Raw genomic sequence first — 6322 nt, 5'->3', positions numbered from 1 at the left:
AAATGAGCCTTGACAATCATTCCATTCAGAGTGGCCATCCTTCACTGCATGGAGAGGCTGTCTGCCTGTCAGGTGCACGGGACAACAGTTTAAACAATTATCCCAGCAGGACAAGCAAGCAGACAGCCTAGCAGAAAGACATAGCTCTATGGTCAACAAGGATGTCTAGGCCTGACCGCTGTACCCAGTGGAACTGAGTACAAAGTAGTTTTAGGAGTGCTGACCCCACCTCTGACCACTGTGCCCTAGGCTAGGTAAGGCCTACTCACTTCCAAAGTGGAGCAATGTCCCAGCATTCCATCCAAAGTGGTACCCATTTTCCTCCAGCTTGCTGTCACTTTCCTGTTAGGAGACAAATATGGTTCTGATAAAACTCCCTACGGTGAGGCCCCTTCACAAACACATAAACTAGCCCAGCATGCAGTGTAACTGTGTCTTTTCTGATGGTCAGGACACAGGGATAAATGAAGGCTGCAGCAGGGAAGGAGGAAGAGGAAGGAGAGGAAGGAGCTCCCTTCTCCTCATGTGGGGAAACAATTCACTAGGATCAGAAACCTGAAGGGTGGACAGGTTAATGAGTACTGCTAGTTATTCCCCCGCAGACTGGTCCACAGGGTCTGCATGTTCAAGGGCAGCTTGCACGTGATATTGGCTCATGGCCCCCATTGAGGAGGATGCTGTGAAACACTAGCCCTTGATCATATTACCTTGATAATGAGGATTTTCTGGAGGGAAATCTGTGGTAATTGGCTCACCTCCTCCTGTGCTGGACACAGACCCTTCATGCTGGGGAAGTGGACACACTGCCATCTGGACTTCCTGCAGAGCTCCTGCTTCTGCTGTCTCAGGCCACACCTGTAAGTCGCTACCCTGTGTCTCCTGATGTAGAGAGCTCATCACTTTAAAGAGGACGGACATGGGAAAGGGACTCTAGGGGAATTTGAAATGTGCAGCACTTAAGCTAGACCTCCTATGCATCCCTCTTCCCATGGCTCCTCCCATCTGTCTCTTCCATTCTCTCTAAATTCCTCCCTTAGTCAATTCTTTCCTGCTGCCTCTGCAATCCCTGGTTATCATCCTCTGCTCTCCATCTCCAGCTCAACCATGACACTTTATTTAGAAGTGTGTTTGTACTGTGGCACTGGTGATTTTGAAGTCAGAGTTTTAAATTTGCATACCTAGACAGTGAAAAAGTTAATGTGCCAAATGCAAAGGACAAATGACAGTATCAAACACAAAATTAATTAGTGTCATAGACACTGAAGGCCTGGAACCAGACCAGTGACTCCGCAATGAGCACTAACAAGTGAAGATATGTGGACAGAGGGCTTTACAGTGTGACTCACTCTGTCACATTTGGTCACTGCAGCTTCCATGAGGAAACCTTTAAGTTTCCCCCTTTTCCCCCTTTTTCATTTTATCTTATCTTTCCTTTTTTTCTGTTAAATTTTGTTGTATTGGGGCAGTTGTAGGGGTGGAGGGCGGATGTGAAATGATGGGGACATGAATGTAATCAAAATACCTGATGTACAAGACACATAGAATGAATATATATACATATATATACATATGTATATAGAGATAAATAAATAAATAGATAAATAAATAAACAAATGAATAAATAAATAAGTAAATGGAATAAATAAATGAAGAGCATACGGGCAAGGGGAAAGAGCACATACTCACCCCAAAGAGTGAAATTTACACACTTTTCAGAAAACAGATACAACTGAGGATGACTGTATTGCGTGTAACAAGCTTGTCTCAAAGATAAAGGTCACTTTCTTTTTCATATGCAAAATCTGCAGGTTATAGGCATCAGAACATGAACAACAGAACACTCAGGACATGGAATAGGACAGTGGTCTTCCTGGGATGGTCCACAATGTTCTTGGGAGGCTGATCACCTCTACCATCATGCACTGTCTAGAGTGGGGTGTACAGAGTCCTAGTTGGTTAAGAATCCAGAAATCTACAGCCCTGGCTCTCAATTAGCTAGGGAATATGAACAAAATTCAGTGGCCTAAAACCAACCCAAAGTGGTTTTGACAAATAACAAAAGGACTGTGGGACCCATGAGCAAGAGGAGTCATGGAAGTTATCAGACAAGCAGACAGAATCTGGGTGTCAGATGAGTAGAACTGGAAGCTCCTATCTAGAATATGTGGCTTCATGTACTGCCTCTGCCACTGGGGTCCTTAAAGTGAAAGCCCTGCCTCCAACATCCCAAGACAGGCATCAAGTCTCACCTTGAGTACTCAGCTGTAATCTCAAGGCTCAAATGGAAAGAACTCAATCAATCAGACCAGTTAGTAAATCTGGACTCTCCCGATTGGTCGGGTTGAGGTCATGGGATTTGTGCCTGCACTACAGTGGGGATCCTATGAACAAGGATTAGAGAGTAGCCTTTGCATGTTCTGTGCCTTGTTTCCAAGGCTGTATCAGCTAGGGCATTCCGCCTCCAGCCCACTGTCTGGGGTACCCAGAAGAATTCATGACAGCAGTTCTCACCTCCAGGTATCTGTTCACTGGTGGACATAGACTTCTATTCTGAAGGTTAGATTTGGACTTTGCTGCTGTTTGTAGTCCATCCTAGATGAAAGAACCTTCACTTCAATCCCTGACACTGTTGAGATGAAAGAAGGACAGGACTTGTCTCCTTTCCTTCAAATGTTTGAGGAATTTACCATTGATGCTATACAAACAGTAGATGAAGCCAGGCATGGGAGTCCACATGTGTAATCACAGCATTCAGGAGGCAGAGAAATGGGGTCAATCTCTATGAGTTTCAGAGCTGTATGTCTACACAGAGAGTCTCAGGATACCCAGGGCCATACAGTGAGATCCAGTCTCAAAAAGAGTAAAATATATAAAAATGAGGATTCAGGAAATTTCCCTATCTCATTAACAGACTCCTCAACCATTTCTCAGCCCTGCCTTCACTGATATGCAGCAGAAACACAGTCTGACACCAGGTGATACCCACAAACTGAACATTTCTCTCTCTCTCTTCCCGAACAAACTGACTGATCCTGTATTGTGCACTTGGGACTCACAAGATGGTCAGGGTTCTAGAAGTCAGTGACAGCACAAGCTGGTTATCATCCACTGGGAAGATCTGGCCAAAGACTTTAACATGCATCAGTGTTTGCTAACAGGCCAGGATCGGATGGTCTGAGTGGAGGTGGAGGCCAACTACAGCAGAGAAGCTGGTTCCTCTCTTGTCAACCTCTGCAGTCTCTCAGTCTCCCATTGCTCTTCAGTTGAGCAAGTCAATGATAACTTTCCCTCTGTGTCAGGGATGTTGGCACATGCCACCTCATGGGATCCTTTTTACCACATCCAGACCAGGCTTCAGAGACTCATCTTCTACCACACACAGATACTTACTGTACTCAGTCTTACCTTAAGGTGCATGTTTCACATAGATTAGGACCCTGGATTCCCTGTTGAGTTCATTTCCCTTTGCCAAATCAGTGAGCTGCTCCCTAACTGGAAGGCGTCCTGGAAAACAATTGAGACACTACACTCAACCAGTGCTTCACAATGCATCAGTAGCTGTCATCAAAAACTCCATGATAATCAAGGTTTCCTTGTAAACCTGACCCCTATGGTGAGCATTGGTCATAAAGAATTCCAATGGCTGCTGGCCTTGTAAAGGCAATACTCAGCATCAGGCCTAGCAATGCCTACTTAACTTTCCACACTGGGACAGAATAAAGTTAATGTAACTTCAAATACCAGTTATAAATCCCTCCATGAGATTGGAAAATGATGCAAGATTCTTGGATCAGGAGGTGAGAAGCAACATGGGAATCCTGGATGAAGGAGGCTATGGAGACAAAGACATAGATGTCATCAGATCTGCCAAAGGCCATGTCAGACTGGAGCAGGAGAGGACTCCACTGAACCCTTCTCTCTTGACACACCCTTCTTCAATAGCCCAGAATGGGAATCCCTTTCCAAAGAAGGCTCATGTTTCTCTACCTTGATATATGCCAGAAATGATCAGGGCCTTCCTCCTCTTGACTGGCAATAGAGTGCTAGAGTTCAAACCAGAGTTCACACTCTGATCTGTTTGAGATATTTGTTCCTGGTCTCACTTCTTCAACACCTGCCCCAGCAAAACCTCCTCTTCTCCACTCATTTCAGGTAAGCTCCTCTGGACACACTCTACCCTCTCTACAGGTCCTCTCATTTCCTCTTTATCCTCTCCACCTCCTTTCCCCTGTTCCTCCCCTTATCTCCATCCTCCCATCTCCCAGTGGATTTACAGTTCCTGCAGTTCTTCTGAAAGACAGTCAGAAAGCAGGTTGGAGGTGATGAAGGGATCAAAGAAGAGGGAAGCCTGAGACCTGTGAGCCAGTCTGTCCTGTTGACAGAGGCAGCCCTTTTTGATGTCATGGAACTCTGGTCCCTCAGGAACCATGAGGGATGTAGACATTCATTGGGTCGATGCTACATGTGACTCTCAGGGATGTTCAGCCACAGTGCAGGGGCAGCAGTGAGGTGAAGGATGGGGAAGATAGCAGCTGAGACCCTAACCTGGAGGATGGATACTGGAACCTGTAGCCCTAACATATCATCACACAGGACACAGATTTCCAGCCTGGATCCTTCCTGTTGCACTACACCACACCAAGACTGTAGTTCAAGTAGACCATTTCACTTTCCCCAAATAAAACCTGAAAGAATAAGGAAAGTGCTTCTCTTAGTGACTTTAACAGACAGGACTTACTCAGCACTGAGGAGGACGGGACTCCACTGACCAATAGTGCTGCATCTTTCTCCTGCTGCACCCCAGCTCTGTAGGAAAGAACAGGATGTTATTTCCAAGACAACATCCTACTTGTGTGCCTTGACACATGCTAGGAACCATCAGAGCAGGCCCTCTCCTCCTCATTGCTGGCTCTTCCTAGCTCCCTCCCAGTCTGCACTTCAGGGGAGGTTTCTTCCTGCTCTAGACTGTGCACGTCCCCTGTCACAGGTCAGCACACAAATCTCCTTCATGTTACTTTGTTGACAGGAAGTTCCTCAGGACAGACTCTAGTCCTTATTCTACACCACCTCTCATGTCCCCTATTCCTGTCTCAAAATTGTTCCCCAATTAGTCCCATTTATCTCCTTTCACTCAACTCCATTCTTCAGAGGATTTACACAGGTCTTACTGTTCTTTCCAAAAGGCAGTCATAGAGTAAGTTGGAGGGTTAAAGTGACCAAGATGATGAGCAGCCTAGATTGTATGAAGTTACTCCTGGTGGCGGAGGCTGCTGTTTTCCATGCAGTGTGAGTGGTCCTACAAACACAACCAAAGTTGGGAAGGTAGAGGGTCATGGGGTCCAAGTGCCTTATGACACCCAATTGTCCCACAACAGTTCTGAAGCTGGATTAAGCTGAAAGAGATGCAGAGTGGCAGCTCAGACCCAGTAGCTGGAGGATGAATGCAGGCAGGAGCCTGTTGCCCTGGGTTAGAGGGAGCTGGCACTCTGGAGATCAGATCTGGCTCACTTCTGTGGCAGTCACTCCTCACCAGGTCTGGAATTCTATTGGGCCATTTCAGTTTCCACACTTCAAAGCAGAAAGAAACATGAAAGCACCTCTATTAGTGACTTTGGCAGATAAAAGTTCTGTGCCATATTTCTCTTCCTGATTCTTCCATTCTAAACCTTTAACCCCTTTAGACAAACTCTCCTCCCTTCCTTCCCACCCTGTGGTCCCCATGCTATGCTATCTGCTTTTGCCTCAAACTTCCAGGACTTTACATGAACAGGAAGCTGTGAATTTGACATCTAATGTACTACATATCTGAAATTCTAGGCCCTCTGAGTGGGTACAACTTTTCATTTTAAAAGGATATTGAAATAGCATATTGAATAGACAATGTAGGAATTGATCTGTGTGGCCCAACCAACTGGTCTCCATGTGGGTCCCCCATGTTCTCTCTTTCCTTGCAGCCCCTGATGCAAGGGTTCAGGGCTCACCTTGGGGTGGGCAGGCAGCAGCAGCAGCAGCAGCAGCAGCAGCAGCAGCAGCAGCAGCAGCAGCACAGTGCTCTCAATACATGGGAAATTTGCTTCCTCACCAGTTTCCAGACCCTGAATGACCTGGAGCCAGATGTCATGGGTGCCACCTGGGGCTGGTCACTGGGAATTCCTGGCTCCTGGGATGAATCTTCTTCAGAGAAGCCCAGGTTCAGAAATCCCATGGGTGTTGCATCGAAGATTGATTCAGGGGAAGAGAGATTGCCAATCAGGGAGTCAACAGAATTCCTGTTGACTGAAATGTCCTCTGTAGCAGTGTTGATGATATCAGCAACAAGAGC

General features: G+C 46.3%; 1 long non-coding RNA gene across 1 annotated transcript; it reads right to left on the bottom strand.

Annotated features, from left to right (window-relative positions):
• Positions 1-536: 536 nt before the first annotated feature.
• Positions 537-4808, bottom strand: LOC143270379 (uncharacterized). The gene is made up of 4 exons (XR_013047551.1): positions 4739-4808; positions 3742-3832; positions 3406-3504; positions 537-2626 (listed from the first exon to the last, which is right to left on the bottom strand). It is a non-coding gene; the product is annotated as an uncharacterized LOC143270379 (long non-coding RNA).
• Between the last annotated feature and the right edge of the window lie 1514 nt (positions 4809-6322).

The sequence above is a fragment of the Peromyscus maniculatus genome, chromosome 23, assembly GCF_049852395.1.
Source record: "Peromyscus maniculatus bairdii isolate BWxNUB_F1_BW_parent chromosome 23, HU_Pman_BW_mat_3.1, whole genome shotgun sequence".
In the NCBI taxonomy this organism is placed as follows: domain Eukaryota; kingdom Metazoa; phylum Chordata; class Mammalia; order Rodentia; family Cricetidae; genus Peromyscus; species Peromyscus maniculatus.
This window is presented reverse-complemented; position numbering and strand designations above follow the sequence as displayed.